At 39.7% G+C, this 20,263-nt stretch overlaps 1 protein-coding gene across 11 annotated transcripts in view; it reads right to left on the bottom strand.

Annotated features, from left to right (window-relative positions):
• LOC136776083 (growth factor receptor-bound protein 14-like) overlaps positions 1 to 20,263 on the bottom strand; it is a 294,314-nt gene that overhangs the window by 229,413 nt on the left and 44,638 nt on the right. For 2 of the 11 annotated variants that reach the window (XM_066731432.1, XM_066731435.1), the window contains exon 1: positions 19,923 to 20,228. The exons of 5 other annotated variants lie outside the window; for them this stretch is intronic. The gene's annotated coding sequence lies outside the window, so the exon portion shown is untranslated. Of the gene's footprint in view, positions 1 to 3,064; positions 4,325 to 11,280; positions 11,342 to 19,922; positions 20,229 to 20,263 lie in introns of those variants that run through there. 4 more of the 11 variants (XM_066731433.1, XM_066731430.1, XM_066731431.1 and 1 more) reach the window with 4 other exon arrangements.

The following is a 20,263-nucleotide window of genomic DNA, read 5'->3' as shown; positions in this document are numbered from 1 at the left end:
TCCAAGTGTGCTGATACTGTATATCGGTAAATAAGAAAAACAACATTCTTTTGCCAATCGTAATTAAGCTAATGGACCTAAGAATATGTTAACTACATCCCGCAGCATTTCTTCAGACTTTTTCAGACAAACTCTAAAGTTGATATTAGCAACATATACTCCATGCCGAATACACAAAGCATTTATCTTGGTTTATGCTATTATAAGAGTTTATAGCAAAGCGAATCGATGGGCGTTCAGCCATATCTGCCGTGATATAAATTTTTATCGATAAGCGTTATTGTGTAGTGTACATTATACGCGAAGCAAAGTTTGCAATTGAAATTCGAACAAGTTGTATATTTGAGTATATAATAAACATACAGTGCTATTCACTGGCATAGTGACTGAAAATTGCACATTTGTTGCGAATTTACCAGGCTGATTACAATAATTCATTAACAACAGTTGTATTCGACGAATACCAGCATGTTTTATTGAGCAATTTGAATAAAGTAACGGAACTCGATTGTGCCTTAACAGTTGCGCATTCCAATCTGTTTTCCAGTCACTATACGGAAATTATTAGCGAATCACTTTGCGTCAACGTCTCTCGACGACAATAACAAAGCAGAAGGCCATTTACTTAGGGCTAGATCTTTACACTTGACAGACGTCAGAATATAATGAACTCTTGACATCCCAACGTCAAGCGAGCGTTGTCAGGCACCGAAAACTTGTGTATCAGCCAAACAATCCCGGACAATAACTCGCCGATATTCGAATCGAGAGTACAACGCTGCAGTATTGCGCCTGCAATTAGATCTCGTTGAGCTGTGACTTAGCTGCGGATATTATTATGTGGCAGAATCCGCGAATGACGCGAGCACAATGAATTACACCGACTCCCCTTACGTTCGTAGGCCCGAGATCCGTAAGCACGGTCGAGACGATCCATCAGGGTTAACCTTCGATATGATTTGGTTTCGCGAGAGATGAAAGATAAGACCGAAGGTTAGGTGGAGGGAAGAAGGGGAGGGGGGGGGGGGGGAGTTGTAGAAAGAATTAGGGCCAAAAGATTTGCGAGAGAAGGGGGATGAACGTGGTTGAAGAGTATAGGAAGTTTCGCCGTGTAACAAAAGGTGCCGCGGAGAACCGCAAACAAGCAGGAGGTCCTTGTTATGGCGAATGGACAAGGACTCGGGCACGCCGGAACGCACAATCGTGAAGAAGAAAGGAAGGAAAGGTGTGGGAGAAGGATGGATGGTTCTCCCTCTCTCTCTCTCTCTCCCACGTAAACGAGAGGGAGGAGTGGACCAAACTGTTTACATCGGAAATCGAGTTTCGAGACCGTTGCCGCAAAAAGCATTCGCTTAGTCGCTTCATCACGTCCAACCGAGAATCGTTCCTGGAAATGGTACGCTCTGTCGGAACCCACATGGATTTACCCCACACACAACAAACGAAACAAAGGATACGCAAGAAGACGCATATCGTGCGTGCCAATCGCTCTCTCCACGACCGGACAAAGAATTATCCTATTCGACCAATTAGATTTTTCGCTAATCGCAATTTGAATCTCCGGGGAACCTTAATATTCGCACGAGAGGTGGATGATGAAAAAAGAGCGCGGCACCGGATAAATAAGCAGATAGTCCAATGTGTCGCTGAGATAAAGCAGCTGTTAAAGTAAGGTAGTGAGGGACATGCGAAAGAAGCAAGTTAAGTGTCTGCGGTAGAAGTGACAGGCTCCCACGCCATAAACGTGACTCTATGCGACACACGAATCAGAAGCCAATCGAGACGTAGTTACACACAACGTTGCTGCAGCTTGCACAATTACGAATCATTCGACTAAGTACACACAAACGGCCTGATATGATCATTTAGCTACTACCACGACGCGTTTTCTATTAGTATACGTGTATACTTGTGTCTCTTGTTGTGCTATAATTCTTATGTATTAAAATACACGCGTAATGGCGAATTATTGCAGTGCGAGTTTATTTACATTGGAATAATCGATTTTAGCTTTTATTTGTGCAATCGTTAAAAGCTTTGTAGCTGTGAATGGGTCGGTTAATATTTTAAATAGGTATCGTTGTCGAGAAATTGAAAAAATAATGGTAGTGTGGTGGTTGCAAAGAGAATTCACAGAGTGTCAATATTTTTTGGTAATTACCGTATAGTGGCATGGAGATTACGATTTGAAAGCTCTGTCACAATTTGTACGCTGCATTAATCCTTGGTAATGAAAGACTTTTAACGATATGTAGTATTGTTATTTTTGGCAAAACGATTAACATAAGGAAGGAAGCACTTTAGCAGATTAAACCGCTCGCAACAGTAAATGAAAACGAGCACAGATAGTGGTTTCACGTAAATACAGAATTTCCTGCGAGTAATCTTACGTAAATGAAATACTTCTTTTATTTAAAAAAGGACTGTTACTTTCAAGATCATCGTGAAATTGGAAAAACCAAGGAGATATTTGCTAATTAATTTTAAAAAGTATACACGTTACAATCACATAAGCGAATTGTGATTATTACCTCTATCTAATTAAAAGATAACAAATTTTGCACGTCTCCTACGTATCAGAGCTTTTGTTAGATTTATTAAGAAAAATGCCATGCTTTTAAAATCATACATTTTACTTAGGAGAAGAAACGACCTAGGGGAGTCGGGCAAAAAATGCTGTGGGCCTCTGGTTTCTATATACAAGAGAGAATAAAAGATAAATTTGTGTCTCAACTATATCCATCGAGATTAAACTACGATATTGCACAGATTCATGCCAGTTAATAAAAAAAGGATTCAGAGTTTAATGCATGCTTTATATCGTACATTATAATTTAACTAACTATTTTATTGCTATTTAAGTAACGTGTATCGCGTAATACACACCCATACCGTAAGCACCTACTTGTTAACCAGATATAATTTACTCATAAAGAAGAATATATTTTAAAAATATTAACGTGCCTCGATTCGTTATTTCGACCTGAAAACCATTAAAATGTGAAATCTTTCCGATTTTTCGTTGAAACGGACTTTTAATATTGACAACGTGATCATAACCTACCCCATTACTTTGCCAATGGCGCTGTAGCTCGCGTCAATGCTCGCTCAACTATCACAGAATTATACACGAACGAGAATTTAACAGAATAAATTTCAATATATTTCAAGCTATTCTTCCATATTTAACCACACGAAAAACCTCAAAACTTAAGAATTTATTTACTGCTCGAAAACCCTTTGCAGCTGCTCTTTTAATTCTCACTGCACTTTTTAGTTGAATCTGCTCCGTTTCGGAAGACCACTTCTTCTGACCTCGATACCAAAGTCTTTCCTATTAGTAAGATTAAACAAATTATATCTCCTACTGTCATTCGAACGTAAGCAGCCAGCTTCAATGACAGTTTTGACGAAGAAGAACGGGCTTTTTGGCACTGGAGTTTCTCTCGGCAAAATACAACATAACAATCATTGATTATTTGGCCAGTCTCCTATGTCTACTCAATTCCTTAGTCTATTCAGGTACTAATAGAAACAGTCAACAAGGGTTAATAGCCGAAAACGTCTTGGCAGAATTCGTCAGGATTCCGCGCACAGCCGAGGTCCCGCTCGACGAGTAGAAAACGAAGGTGCAGCACTGACGACGCTGACGTCACTGACGCGATACGCGACGAAATCACTAAAAATTGTAGAATCGAAAAACCGTTACCTTCCAGCAGTAATTCTTATCGAAGAATAAGCTTCGTATGCTTCTCGCCTCATCAAGAACTCGCAATTCTCCGAGCAAACACAATTCTCGAGAGACAACAGCGGAGAACGATGATGAAGAAAGAGGGGAAAATCCTTGCAATGCTGCGTAGAACGGAAAACGCTTTGAGAAAGTCAGAAGCCAAAATAAATATTATCGCGATACGCGCGTGTACCGCGTTCACGCCCTTTGATGGTCAAGAATCGGTGGCTATTCTCGTGGCTGGAAAGCTCGGCTGTTCGTGAATGATCTCAGCGAAGCTCCTATTCCGCGCCAGTAGCCAAAGCTCTCGGTGCATCTCTGTTATGTCATTAATTTTTCAGCCAGCTGGATTCAGTGTGCTCGTGCAATATTCCATGACCAGTTTCGACGCATCGTTGAGCACAGAAGAATCGGATCGCGGTGTAAATAGGCGAGTGGTCGGGCGAAGATAAATAACAAGCCGATGGCTAATCTCGCGAAATAATAGAATTATTTAGGCGTGACGAAACGTGTCGTTCGCGTGGCGTCTCGCGTAGTACTACGGGCTACGACGAAGAGGGACGGGCTCGAGCAGTTCCCGCCGCGCACAGACATACGGAATCAGACGCTAACAGAGAGAGAGAGAGAGTGAGTGAACAGCCTGACATCGTCTCTCACCAATACTACCACAAAGAACGATACGCTCACATGTGCGCGCGAGTGGGTTGCCTCCCCTGGCTGGCTACGCAGCCTACAACGCGCCACTCTCCATCCTCCTCCGCCTTCTGCCAATTTCCTGTACGCCTGTGTGCGTTGCGACCTGTGTACTTGCGCCCATACAGGCCTCCTGCCCTCCTCTCGCAAAACCCTCGGCCCTCTACCGGCCGGTCTGCCAGCCGCCCTCCCACCCCCACTCTTTTAACGCCCTCGACTTTTTGACGCGCCATTAGGTCCTTCTACCTTCGCTCTCCCTATCCTCGCTATTATATATATATATATATATATATATATATATATGTATATACACTACAGACTTGCTCGCTATTATTCCCACGACCCACACTTTAACTGACACTAATCGCATCTTTCACCCTATCTATCTTCCACTTTGTCACCTGAAATTATCGTCCTCCACCTCCGCAACGGTCCAACCAAATCTACGCTACCGTCTCTGCTGCACAGCTCTCCTTTGCCGTCCACTTCAAACGTAATCCAAACTTATCGAAATATTCCTCGAAATATTCCATCTGTTTCTCTTCCTCCAACACTACGAGGGATTCCATGTGGATTTTTCTTAATCGTGTTACGTATGTCCTCCGAAAAATTGCTTCTCTCTCGTATATATACACATGCGCCGAACGGAATCTTCCCCCGCAAAGCAAGTTTGGATCTCTTTTCTTTCAGACCTCACCTCCCCAGAGTATAACGTATATATACGAGTAGGAGAAAAAAGAAGAAAGTAGAAATGCGCACTGACTAAAACTCGAAACACTTTTTGTCCCAGATTTTACGTAATCTTATTTTTTATTTTTTCAAACCTCTTCCACTCTCGAGCGATGAATGGAAATAAAATATATATATATATATATATATATTTGTTTGTTTACTCGATATCCGCGAAAAGACGGTTAAGGCACGACAGCATTGGAAAGCTGCAAATTAATTGATTTCCTGCAGTCAGTTAAGAGCAACCAGAGTGTCGAGAACGTCGCCCTCGCGAGATTGTGCAAGTTGAAAACTCTGAATGAACGTTTCCGGTCCGAGAACCAAAGTATCATAGCAGTACGGAACTCGTAAACGAGTTTTATCGAACGCGGAAAGCAATTCAATGAAATTATAATACCATTTGGCAAATACAGATGGGTGCTTCCTGCGGTAATCATTACATTTTGAATTGCTAAGCTCTTTTTATCGTAGAAATTGTTCATTCCTGTATTAAAATGGAAAAAGAGATCGATACGCGAGCTCACCTATATTCATCACGGTATATTGCGACGTAGTTTAATATACGATTCAAGATTGCATTTATCTAAAAGGGTATAAACGTATATAATAACACTGACGTTCGAGCTGATTTTCGAGCAAAGATTTGGGGTCCCTGGAAGATCATTTCTGTGCCATGCCAAGTACCTACACTACACTCGTATATAAGCCGCTCACCAAAACATGCAAGCGTGTCTATCGCTACAGCTCGTTCGCGTTTATATACGTATATAAGCACACTCGACGACCCTGTTCGCATGTCCGCGTACCGCATACCGCGGACGTAAGCATATATAGTACAAAACAACGAGCCGAGCACACATTTTCATCCGCTGTGACTCTGTGCACGGGCTCTTTCACATTCGCACTAAAATTCATCGAGTCACCACGAGCGAGTACATCAGCCACGGCTTTTAGCCGGCGAGCTGTATAAGAGCAGAGGCGTAATGAGCATATTTCTGCATAGCTAAGCAACATAGTGTGCACGGTATACGCCCGCTTGTCCATAGAGCCACGTGTAGTTCTCAGGAGGGAGAGAAAGCCCAGCTTTGCGCCATCGCCATCGTCATCGGCATCCACCCATGCGAGTCGCGTCGCGAGACCGCCGACCAGAGTGATTTTTACTATATATACTGCGTACACGTTGATGGACTCCGCATATTATCGACGAGTGCGCAGACGCTGACACACTATTGCGCGAGGCGGAATATCCATGTGGCCGAACACCACCCAACCTTAACCCAACGCTGAACGTGAGTCGGCTTGAGGCCAGTGACGTAACACTACGTCACGCTGTGCGCGAAGCCCGGGACACCAGCGATCGATTTCACCTTGTCGTAATAGTCATCGTTTTCCCCAATTGCACGCTCATGCCAAACACCCAACTAATATGACCGAATACAGGCAACGCTGTCCTAGCGAGAACGAAACCAGTGCAGTTGACTAATAAAGATAATGCGCGTATCTTTTCGCGTACCCTACATTACCTGGAATAATTCCTTATCTTATTTACAGTTATCACTGAAAAACACCGCAATGTACAATATCTCTCTTGGCCACGCGCGAATTTTCTCCATCTTATTGAATATTTTTGCACGGTCACTGTGTCATATAGTCTACGAATTTAACCCAATTGCTGCCAATTCGTATATATTTTGCATATAGAGAAGAATGTATGTCTTATATTGCTAGACGAAAACACGTGTTATCGTTTTTCAGATTTTTAAGCAATGAAATTACATGCAGATGCGAAGTTAGAACGTTATGTGTCCTACTTCAGTTACGAAAGTCTACGTTTGAAACTTGGCATTATTTACAGCAGCATTTCGAAATTCGTTGCCAATGCTCGGTTGATTGTTTTCCTCGAATTTATCAAGGCTTATCCTCACGGTATACGAATTGCAGCGATCGAGAGAATTCGATCGGAAAGTAATTAAGAAATGCGAGAGATATTAGATAAACGAGTGTAGCAATGAAAGTTTAAAAAGAAATAAGTAGATATCGGCTTTCGACTAGGCAAGAGGCACGCCCAGAGCCAGTAGTAGGTATAAATCGCTCAATTCAGACAAGTCGTTTAGCTAAAATTATCCGTTGTTACGTCGCACAGTGTAACGTAGCCCGGATCGACGAGATATCCCGAATAAACAGAAAGAACGAGGAATAAGCGCTCGTTATAGCTTTGCTAGAAGTATATACGAGAGAAACGTTATCTTGCGGAGAATGAGAGCACGTGAGGAGAACGCGAGCTAGGTAAGTGGACAAAGCACGCGGGAGACAGTCAGACCAGCAAACGGATAGGTAGACAGAGATGGAAAGGGGAAAAGGACAGGAAGGGAACAAGCAAAGCGAAACGACTGTTTCTATAATAAGTGATTCAAGAAAGAGAGCTGAGAGACGGAAACAGAACGAGAGAGGGGGGAGGGGTGGGGGAAGAGTAATATTTTGAAGAGAAATGTGGTAGGTTACCGAACAAAGAGACTTACTTAGCCGCGAGAATAGAAAAAGACAGTTTTCTGAAGAGGAACGGAGATGGGGGGAAAAAAAGACAAAAAGAAGGCTAGAAATAAATGGGGTAAAGATCGGAGGAAAAACGCAGAAGGGAAAGAATCGATTCGATAAAAGCAACGAGTATGTTTGTGGTGTGTTAGTAGAGTCGCGTTGGCTGATGTTGATGACGACTGCGTGAGTCGGTGCAGGAAGGTGAAGCGTCGAAGGAGAGAAAAAGAGAGCATCGCTTTGGTAGCTCGAGCGAGATGCAACGACAACAAATCCACGCCTGCGCCACGTGGTTAAAGTGTAGTAGACCACGCCGATGGGAGAGGGAAGCAAACGAAAGGGGAAAGCGCATGAATGTGTGTTTGTAGCGTGACGCCAGATACGAGGCAAAGAGTTCCCCTCTGCGATAGTGCTTCCACTGGCGCGTGCGCAAAACTTGCGAGAGGAGACGGGCAATAAGGGGATTATACGAGACGGAATGGGAGAATAACGTGTATATATATATATATATATATATACGTAGTTTCGATTGCTGAAGGGGGAGAGCCGGACACAGAGTTGGATGGAAAGAGAAGAGGCAATCGGCTGCAGGAAAGAATCGAGGATCAGAACGAAGAAGGCACAGGATGACACAGAAGAGAGTGGGGAAATATTCTTACCGGTCGATATTCACCAGGCGCCGCGCAACGCGACGCAATTGGAAAGAGAAAACTACCTTGTGACAGAGACGTAGCAACAACAATGAAACGTGTATCTAATTACATCTTTACAATCTTTAACCTCCGCTTCTCCCCTTCCTACTACTTAGAATTATGCTTTTATAATCTTCCTAGTTTAGAGACTCGCTGTGCTATTTATATCATCTATCCATGTTAAACCTTCTCGAAGCACTCGATCTTCCATTCAGATTTTACTCGGCTTTGTGCAAAAAAGCATTAGGCTAGCTAGAAACTTTTATTTTTATGAAAGGATCTATGAATGACATATCCTGATGAACCGTCGAAGGTGAGCAACGGAGAGGGGCGTTGGATGAAGCACGTGGATGTAACAGCGTGGCTTTTTAAACGCGTGACTCTTCAAAAATGAAGAAAGAGATGAGGTATGGCTAGAAAAGGAGAGTAAACAAGGAGAGAAACGACGTGATAACAGGAGGCATCGACCGGACGGGAACGTTGCCCGGACAACACACGCTGAGCTCATCAGGCTTTAACCGAATTATTCGTTAAGCCGAGTTCACTTGCTGTGTGACGCATTGTCAAGCGGTTAGTTGGAGCTCTTGAAAATGACTTGGAAGGAACAATGATATCTTGAAATTCATGAAAATCATGTCGAAAAACTTGTATCACCTGGGTGAATATTTTTTGAAAGAATAATATACTTGGTACATTAACAAAAAGTGATTTTTTGTTTGCCACATCAATCAAGAATGCAAAACCGGTGCCAGACTCTACTGCAGTATCATTAAGCTCTATTATGTACATGGTAAGACGTAGTCCCGAGCGATGAAGTGGCTTTCCCTTTTGTTGCCTTCTTTTTAAGCAAGTTGCAGCGAGCATGCTGGTCACTTTGTAGCAAACGGTAGAGGAGACGTAGCACGCGTGTAGAGTTAATTTATGGGGAGACGTTGGGGAAACGCGATGCGTCATCTGAAGGCGAAAGCAGGATAGAACGAAAACAAAGTAGACTATAGATTGGACAGTAGGGTAGGCCATGGCTATATTGTGTGAATCGTTCTACCCTCACTCACTATATACAGTGTGTAACGCGAATATCTGATAAGCCTCTTTCTTTCCAAGCATTAAAAAAACTAAATAACATTAGCTCCTTTTTATAATTATTATTATTAAAATTCTATCCCGAATTTTACAATATTTTTCTCATTAGAAAATTGGTTTATAAATCCTCGCGTTTTTCATGGACCTAAAATAATGATTATAGAATTGAATTAAAAAGTTCTTTTTGTATTCACTCATACGAGGGAGAAGAAAAAAGAACTTTTTGCAATTGAAGTGTAACGAGTTTAACAATTCCAGTAGCCCTTGCTTGTATTCAATTGAATCTTGCAGGCACGTGCGCATGCAGGGGATGTGAATTATAAAGCGTTCCCTCTTTTTTAGCATATCTATCCCAGCAACAGACGAAGAGCTGTTGTTCCTGTTGTGTCTGTCTCTACGAGCAGTCGGTTGAGTATGGTCCGGTTCGCTTGTGAGCGTGGTGAAAAGCCTGTGCACGACTAGCTCCACGCGTATACAAGGGCTGTTCACCCTTAAGGGGGGACTACCGATCCCTTTTACGCTCTTCAGGGCTGTTATAGCCATATCATAAACCTACACTTTAAACTTTCGTGCCAAACTGTAATCAATAACAACTATATTCACTTTGCTTTTCACGATCGGTACAAGTTCTCGTTAATTTATCCCGCGCGTGCCAGGATAAATACCGCAAAATTTGCCACCGACATTTCGCCAAGTCCGATTAAGCGTGCAATAGAAAATGGAATGACGACTCGTCTCTGTGTGAGTGTACAACGAAATTGCGTGGGTACTGGCAGCGATACAATTCGAAAAGGCTCGTATCTCTTTCACAACTAAAGCTGTCTTTTTGCGAACAGTGAAGCGCTGTATAGGTTCTTTATTTCTTTAGATATAAAAGGACGTTGGAGTACTATCCGTGCCCCCACCACTTTAGCCTTACGTGAGACGCGAGCATAAGTCTTGCATTCAATCGCTGCCATGCTCAACGATTCGCAAACCTAAACCTTCTGCCTGAAGCTTCTCGAGAGTGGGATTAGGTGACTTAGGCAGGATATAACATTATGGAAGAGCATGGTTTATGAGAAATCAGCCAACCCATTCCATAAGCACCTACTTATACCATAAATTTCTATAATACTTGCATGCTAAGAAGATATATGATAATAAGTTATTAATTAAAGTACAGCTCGTACCACGAATTAAGACACATAATACAGTATATATGTAAATGTAGGAAGTTAATCTCTTTTAGCTGATGTAACACGGACCTCGCAATGGAGACAGCAAACGGAACTCAAACTGGGCTGTCTGGAATCAAGAATCAATATGTCTATTCTCCCTTTCGTAGCTGCTAGCTATTTGTACTGTCCTAGCCAAACCTGTCCCTAACCTAATTCGACAAAGGAAGATATCGAAAATAAATACACATAACCAGCGAGTTTCACGACGAAGCATTTTCACATTTAACTCTGGCACCATCCAATTACTGCAGCTGTAGGTATATTTAACTCGGATAACAAAGTATCGTGGTATTAAGCTGCTTGTTTATCTCTCCATGTTTTCTCCATTATATTACGATAAAACAAAAAAGAATCTCTAGTTAGAATAGCTAGACTAACCTTTGTAACCAGCAGCACGTCTTTTATCAATGTCAAGGATATAATAATTGCACCTAAGCAAGCATCGAGCTACATCTCTCAAAACGGTCTATCCACTTCAACCATGCACAAGCGCATTAACGAGAGTAAATTATAAATCGCATGATGCAATTTAAAAAATATTCCTATAAGAACGCCTGTATGGAAAAACAAGTAGTACCACTTTGAACAATTAACTTACTTATCACTGCTTTTCGTTGTTCACGAATGACGGCAAAGAAAAAAAAAACAACACAAACACACTAAAGCACGTGGAAAATAGCCTTGGAAGTACTTCGAAAAAACCCACTGCAGAATCTTGCTCAATGTACGAATCTTGTTTATCGAACAAGCGAGCAACAAGAAACGAGCTAAAACACTAATCTTAGATGTACCTTTGGCAGAAATTCGAGAAACTAAACCTCCGCAAAATAATAATCTCTTGAAATGGCTTGCATCATAAAAAGTCGACTATCGCAAATATTTGTCAAGTAATTGCGCAAAGCGAGTGGTTGAAAGCACATAAAAAGCGAGCGCGCGAACCGTACTCCTGCCTCGCGAGATGTGCACACCAAACAGCCCACGGGATTCATAAATAAGAATCCAGTTTTTACACGCGTACGCTAAGCGACCGCTTTTTACCCCTTTTTCGCTCAAAACTTTTAACCAATTTGTTTGCACTCGTCGAGTCTCTCGGAACAGCAATAATAAATATGGCCCGTTATACGTTAAACTTTATCCGAGTAACTGACACTGTCCAGATGTTGACATAACCGTTTAGGAGAACACGTGGATTTTCAACGAGCTCGTCGCGACGAACGACGAGTATTTTCTAAAAGATCCTATAGAAATCTTCCAGAAACTTTCAATCGATCGGTCAACACTTTCTTAAAGGAGCTAACGTATAAGTAGCTTCCCCACACTCCGATATTAATTATACATATATATGTCACAGTGATCAAGAGATTTGGTCATCGTTACTAATGGACGAGAGGGAACAGGTGTGTTTGCTTAAACGATCTTAAAGCATTGTTCGGAGAATCTTTCAAGGTCAATTCGCGTTAAAATTAATAGATTCGACTTGAGAAGGATTCGAACGAAGTTGTACTCGAAGTTGCATCGAGAGTTTCTCGGGTTAGGGGATGACGTGGGTGGAACGATGACGCTACTTGTAAGAATACACGCGGATATAGGAAAGATGATGATAAAGATTCGGTAAACGCAACCGCACGGAACGTTGTCGAAGAACGACTGAACTGGTTGGCGGTTGGCGCGTCTGAGAGCCGTTGAACTCTGCATTCACGCTGGGACGAAACAGTAAAGAACGGGCTTGCTGCCTGTTTTCATTCGGTAAGCAGTTTCCTGCCTACGAGAACGATGTGTGACGTTCGTAGAGATGACTCAGCGCGGCTCGGTACGGTCACTAATTTATTTTTATAAATTCTACGTAATCTCCATTCAGACGAATCTTTCTACCGATAGTATATACATCTTCCCTCATTCATATTTTTAATCAATTTTTAAATCCCCGTCAACTTTCATCCGCGTTAACCATGGGAAATTTTCAGCCAAAATTAAATATCATATACTAATTAAAATAGTTTTTTTACAACACAGCTGGTTATTGCTTATTGAATATCTATATGGATAACATTGATGTTGTTTGAACTTTTTTTTATAAGAATTCATTTTTGCGCGGAAAATATATTTTGCTTTTCTTAATATGACGCTCACAGCATGATAAATACAATCTCCGCAATAACATCGCGCGTACGAAAATATAGAAACAGGTCACTTAACTACGCATTAAATCCTGGGGCCTCGTTTGTTTTGAGCAACTGGGATTGTAGGAAGCTTATACTCGTGTATGTGTGACCATGTGTGTGCGTAAGCTGTTAGTTTCTTTTTAAGATGTCAAGGACCGAGATCCGGACTGTTATTAAACGATTTTAAAGGCTAAACGTCATGCTTCTTTTATTAGAAATTCATTTAAATAAATTCTATTTTTATTAAATATATATCGAGGCTAAAAGTATGATTGCACAGTGGTAAAAGTATTAATAATAATAAGAGATCAAATACTATGTAGTGGTAATGGGAAGGGAAAGAGCGTTCGATCGTTACAAATGAGAAATTCAAAGTGTTAATAATAATTTAGGTAAAAGTAAATGGAATCCGTGAAAGAATTTATTCGATTGAAGTTCGGTTCGATTCCGACTGGTTTTACACCTGACATTCTTAATTGATTGTGTCATGTTTGCGCTAACAAGCTCATAACAATGGCTACGGCAATGCGACGCTGAAACACGACGTTAAAACTCTATTGTTACAGATTGAAATACCAGTGTCATATATTGTTCGCTTAATTAAATCAAGTGTATTACATTTTACGGATAGTGCGAACGAGCATGTATATTATAGGTATTTTGATCAAAATGGCTTGTGTAGCAGTAGCGCTGAAAACGTTTATAATGGTATTATATTAAAAAAAAAAAAAAAACGTTTCAGTAGGAAGCTGTATCGAAAACCAATACATTTTTTTATAGTAATCCGCTTTGGCCAAGATAGTTAAATATGCGAACCAAAGGGGGGGGGGGATGTAGGTTCTTCGGAAATAAAATATACGAGAATGTAACCTAAGCTTTTGGCATTTGAATTTAATTGTAATTAGTATTTTGAATTGCAAAAATGATTGCACATCCGATCGAATATGTATAGAGTATTTTCATCAGTGATAAAAAGCAGTTTGAATCATCCAATTCGTAGAAGAGTAGAAAGTATCTAAGCAGGAATCATCCGTATTTGATATTCGAGTCTTCTTCGACTGATTGGTACCAAACGTATCCCGGCTAAGCAAAGCAAGCAGCCAGTGAATTATTACGGTGAGATTCCTATTTCCTATTGCGTCACAGGTCGAATAATCTGCTTTGGGTATTGATCATGCAGCTTCCTCATCGGTACGAAAAGCAATTGGCAGTCCATTATCGCGACAAGTCACTCGGCAAATGGTTAAACATGTTAAACAATTATTTAGTAATTAAATACCGCAGTATGTTTAACGTCGAGCAATAAAGAAATCAAATAGAAAACGTTTGGTCCGATGGACTTGGCGCCAGATCAAAACCTCGTTTTCATGGCGATGGAAACCGCACGAGACACTTATTTCCCACCGTTTGGCAAAGAACGATATGGTACGAGAGCAGAAAATACAACAACGTCAAGAACACAAATGATTTTACAAAGACCATTACGGTTATCAGATCTATTTTCAGTGTCAAAAGAATAATGCACGCTATTCTTTTATATATTATCGTTTATTTAGTAAAACTTCGTTGATTTGAAATAAACATCTAAAAGCATTTAGGTTATTTTTACTTAAATTTAGCATGAACTTTATAGGAGTTTTCGATATAATTTATAATACTGCTGCAATGACTTGTTGATCTCTTGCTGGTGCCAAAGATTTTATTTCTTGGAAGATTTTGTACAGTGTGAACCAATGAACCGATGCACAAAGATGAAAAGATTGAGCTTGGTGTGTTAGTTAAGCTTGACGGACGTGAAAGAGATTGGCAAGAAATTCAACTAGTTATGGTACGTCATCATTGTGTTACTAACACATCTATATCAGGTGACCTAGTTTTGACATGACTTGTAACTTTTCACCACGGATAGAGAAAACCAGCTTGTTGCTCGTAGAGACAAGCAATGATCCATGGTTCTCCCATTTGGTTGTTAATTCACAAGGCAGCAAGAAAATAAGCTTTATTCCGTTCCTCAAAACCTCGTGAAATAAGTCCCAAATACAATTTTCATAAATCTTCTAAAACCAATTATTGTTGACGTTTGATTAGCAACCACCATAATTGGTTACATCTACGAACTAATAATATACCGATTATGACAAATCCAAATACTTGTAGGCGGTACACGTTTACGTTAATTGTTTGCCAAACAAATTAGCAGCTTCTTCGAAAGGGTAATAGTATTAATCCGTTGTACATAAGACCCGTGGGATCTCAGTATCGCATTTCAACAAACGCAGTCTCTCTCGCGACATGTTAGGCGGAGAACGCAATTATTGCAGTTGAAGGGACTCATAAAGGACGAATGTTAAAGGGAAAATTACGAGGGCGTGGTGACGCCGGACTGGCGAGATGAAGCAAAGATTTGCAATTGGAAGATGGATTTGCTATTAACGTTGAGTAGGCAATAAAAGTTGCTAGGTGCCGTCACGAAGGTAAAGGGCCATAAAACTTAATGAGACGAGTTCCATTGGGTCCACGGTGCAGGGCTTCTACCGTATGTACCTACACCTATCTTATTTCTTTCCAAGCCCTCTATCCTATCTACCCTTTAAAAAAAAAGATAAAAAGAGATAGGAGAAACCATCCCACACACTATATATATACTTTCCAGTGCGTCACTACATTCTCCGCGTTGCTTTCACACCAAGGATTTGGGAAAATTTCCACAATTCCCTAAGCTCCTTGTATAATTTCTAGGTATTGTACTCTTAGCAATTTGTAATACAGTATCAAATAGGAGCTTCGCTTTTACTTAAAAAAGGATTTTCTTGTCTCAGTGTCATAACTTGTTTTACATCCAATTAAAGCAGCGCCTATCAACCGTAAAAAATATCATATGAAGTTGTATCTTAAAAAGAGCAATTCATACTTCGTGTAAATGACCAATCGACCGACAATTTTATACTTCGCAAAATGAACCGTTGACGGCCAAACGAATGAACTTTTCTTTACACGTACGTTCTCTGTATATATCACACACGAGGCACGCATGGCCGAAATTTAAGTGGTGTTTGCGATATGGCATCGTAGAAATTTCAAGTCCGATAAAAACTGGTTTTGCACGGTTAAGACCATTGCCGAGGCTTATCGGTTTCAAGTGAAAATTTAGAATGCGATATGTTTGTTTTGATCGATGATTTGTACTAGAAAGTCTCATCAGGAACAAAGCCTTACACGAAGGCTTATTTAGTAGCTGCCTGACCTCGATCGGTTTCTCCATTTGGCGATCTATCCTCGCCAGTCGATCTTCAAGGCCGTCCACCCTGAAAAATTCCTTCGCAAGGTCCCCCTTATGTATTGCGCATTTAATCGCGCAGCCAGCGCTGTACGAAAGTTTTGTTTTCATACGAACGACGCTTAGCCGAAAAAGAACCTTTTTAAAAATAGCAATAAAAAAAAGTAACAAGAAAATGAGGAAAAAAATGAATCGAATGTAAATGATTTTCGCGTTATGGTCGAAGAATCGATCTAATAGATTCGATAGTGCACGAGCAATGTTGTTTCGTCGAGAGATTAAAAGACATTAGCATGACGGTGTAAAAATTGTTGATTGGCGAATCGAGGTCAAAGCTTGATATAGCGGACGAATTGTTCAAGTAATGCGAAAGTGCCGCATTTTTGGTCGGGTCATTCACTCCCATAGGCACGAGTCATTCGGGTTTCTTGCTGTAACGGCGAACCAACTGCGCAGTAAACAAACCGCAGTAAGCTTATTACTACTTTGCCAGCCACTGATTCGATCTTTCCTTTTCCATCCTCCTGCTACGTTAGATGTAATAACTCTCCTTTTCATTTGTAGAATTCCCTGCAGGATCCAGAATAAATATTGATTCTGCTTCAACAGGATAGGCTCGCCATTTTCTTTTTTTTTGCTTCAATAAGCTCTCGATAAATCGAGAACAGATACCGAGGGAAGAAAACTTTCGATCAAAGAAGACCGAAAAGTTTATTCAAGTTACCGCTGAAGTATCCCATCTTTTCCCATTCCACGCGTTAGTTTTCTTTTCATGTTTTTATAGAATTTTTCGCCACGCCGCGCAAAGCTTAATTTGCGCAGCTATAAACGCTCCGTTGAAATTCGGAAGTGTAGCAATAGTCTGAATGGTTCTTCAACGATTCTTATTATTTGGGGCTTTTTCTCGTCCTTTCTGGATTCGATACTGGTAATAATCGCGTACTTAAAATGCACTTTGTTTTTAACGGTTAGCCGAACATCCGCAATGTTTAGCGTTCACTGAACTTATCCCACCTTGGAATCCCCATTCACGCTGCGATAATGCGTCCCTGAACAGACTTGGTTGTACGGCTCGGAAAATAGTGATGAGCAAACGCTGAAATCTTTTTGAAACATGCCTATATATAGCGAAATAGAATGATGATATAAGCAAATATATTGACTTGTGAAGAAGAATTGCAATGGTGATCTTTGGTTCAGTTTTAATGGCCCGGTATATTTGATTGATTAAATTTATCAATGGTTTGTAACTCGAAGCTATACCACACAGCTGTGTTTACACGTCGTAGGTGACGTTAATGCTGCTCAAAAGATCTGTATAATGTATGAAGAAGTAAACTGTGTAAACTTTCGTCGACGTGATCGATAGTAATAATATAGTTTCTTTTCAAGGTAATTTCTCTCATAAAAATTATATATCCGTATTAACAATACAGGTTAGGGTGAATACATGATAATTGCACTTTTCATACTACGTAGTCTTTACGTCAGAGAATCTCATCGCTTAACAAAAATTTCCCAATGCCAATTAAGCAAAACTTCGTGACTAGCAACTCTAATTGTAACATAAAACGATTTGGACAACGTGAGAATTTAAGATTAACCGGTTTAACAAAATAACTTACAGATTTTTCTTCCATTATATATATATAGCACAAAGGTTTAACTGTCACGTAATAAGATAAAATTAGAGTTAGTTTTCTATTAAAGTGTATTTTTGACATTGTGGTTTTCCTTCTTTTTCTATTAAAACTTAAAATAGTTTTGTTGGGACAGCTTATTTATAAAGTAGCGGAGCGTTGTGGAATTTTTCTCACAATAAGCGTGAGGGAAAGCTTTGCCGTGACTGCACTAGTACTGATAAAATGATAAAGCAGGCGGTCGAAATTGCTCCGAGGAAAGTTTTGGAAACTCTCCAGGCTATACGTCAGTCTCTGCCAAAAGGGAGTACGGCTGCCTGTTCAGCAACGGATCCGACAGTGAAGTGTCCCCGTGCATAATCCTTGAAACTCGAAATATTAGAGTAGCCGCGCGTAAAACCTTAACCGTCCAAAAAATATAGTAAAAGTCGAACATGTGTTATACGTCAAAACGTCTTATATCGGAACCCATTCGTTCAATCGACAATTTTAACTACGTTAGAATACAAATTTTTTGCTCCACTGTCGCGTTTTTGTTACTCTTAGTGAAAGGGGGTAGTAATCCTTGATATTGTATAGCTATAGAATGTGCACGATTTGACGTTTCTTAAAAATGTAATATAGCCAATGATATTTTTCACATGGCAAGTTATAATTCTCCATTGATTACAAAAGAACCAAGAAACAAATTTTATATACTCTACTTCAGTAGATAATATTTCATGTGAAACAAATTTTTCAATAATTTAAATAAAATTAATAAATGTAATGTAGTTGTAATATTGACATTTAGTATATTTAAAAGAGGGGAAATAGAAGTGAATAGAAGTAGATCATAATTTAGAATGTTATCGTATGAATACATTAGTGCACTGCAATATTGAAACCCGCATTATTAATTATGTACATATAATTGTCTTACTAGTTTATTTAAGCTTCGTTGAAGAGAAAGTATTTGACGATGTACGAAAGCGCTATACATGAATATTAATGGGACCGTGCACAAAAATTATTTAAAATTTGATAAAAAATACGGTAAATATTCACTAGGCGCAGTAGACCATATGTGATGGCCCTATAAACAAAAATAATATAAAACGCATAAACATGAATATATGTGACAAAATTTTAGCCCACCTGCGCTACACGTGTTGTCGTCATTTCTTTAGTCCTATAAACTTTTAATTGATGAAACAAAATTACCAGACTTTTTTTCATTAATAATTCATATGAATTAACGATCATTCGTTCATAGAAAAATAATAGAGACATTGCGATTTTGAATTGATTTCTTGTCAACAAAGTATAATGTACATTTTCAATGTTTATTTAAGACACCTTTTTAATAAATTATTCGCAGTAATTCAATAATTTATTATTTTGAAAGTAATCAATATATAGAGTACCACAAAATATACACTCAATAAAATAATGTAATATAATTATTAGAAGGGAAAACTATCTGGATGAACAGTATTTTGTTGTCATGTAAATGTTTAGTGCATAATATATAGTTAACAAGAAATTTGGCGAAGGCATAATTATAAATTATATTAGTATATTTGGAAATGTAAAAAATATACTCAGCTCCAATTGTCATGAAAAATAGTAGCTGGAAACAGAGACTGACTCGTAGAATAAAATTACGTTAACAAACTTAGTTATATAAATATCGTTTATAATAAAATACACTGGAAAAGTTATGCTCGAAGATAGAGAGTGGTCTGAGGGGGGAAGTAGGAAAAAGATTAGCAAATACGACAGAAGAGAATTCAGCGTAAAGGGTAATTGATGGCCACTTAAAACTATCGGTTCCCACGTTTTTCCTATGTTTCGTGTAGAAACGTCTTTGCAGGTGCCTCGGTGCTCTCGGAGACTGCATTTGGAATTTTATTGGCCCATACGAAATTCATGCACTCGGGATAACGCATGGGCCTTACATGGCATGTTTAGAATCGGTAAAAACAGGGCACGAGCATTCTCATTCCTGCAGGAATCCGTTCAAACTACGTTTATGCAAAGTCATGCAAATCAACTTGACCTTTTCGTGCATCGTTTACAGATTACGATGCACATCGATGAACTTGATGCAAGTTTTATCGACCTCACTGCTCCAAGTGCAATGAAGCGCAAAAGTACTGTACGACCAAAATTCACTTACCGATTTTCCTCTTACGAGTGGATTCCAATGCGCTACTATTCCAATAAATACACGTTACTTATTTGCCATCATTGTTCAATGACGGCCAATCAATTGTAATTTTATCGAATCAACCAGCAAACGTATTTATTTTCATCTAAATTGTGCTATAAACGCGTTTTGAAAAATAGTTAAAAATATCTAGCTGTAGTCAGCTGCCTAAATCCTATTCAGCACACTCAAAATTATCCAACTTTACGTGGAGTTACAAATTACTGTTAATAACGAAGCCTTACCTCTGCCACTTTTTCTATACTACTACCATTTTCCAATGCTATACTGTAAGTAAAAAAACATAAGCT

Source organism: Prorops nasuta, unplaced genomic scaffold (assembly GCF_024137725.1).
Source record: "Prorops nasuta isolate Cenicafe-Biocafe unplaced genomic scaffold, Cenicafe_Pnas_1.2 PNAS00009, whole genome shotgun sequence".
Lineage (NCBI taxonomy): Eukaryota > Metazoa > Arthropoda > Insecta > Hymenoptera > Bethylidae > Prorops > Prorops nasuta.
The sequence above is the reverse complement of the archived record's forward strand: the minus strand, read 5'-3'. Positions and strand labels throughout refer to the sequence as shown.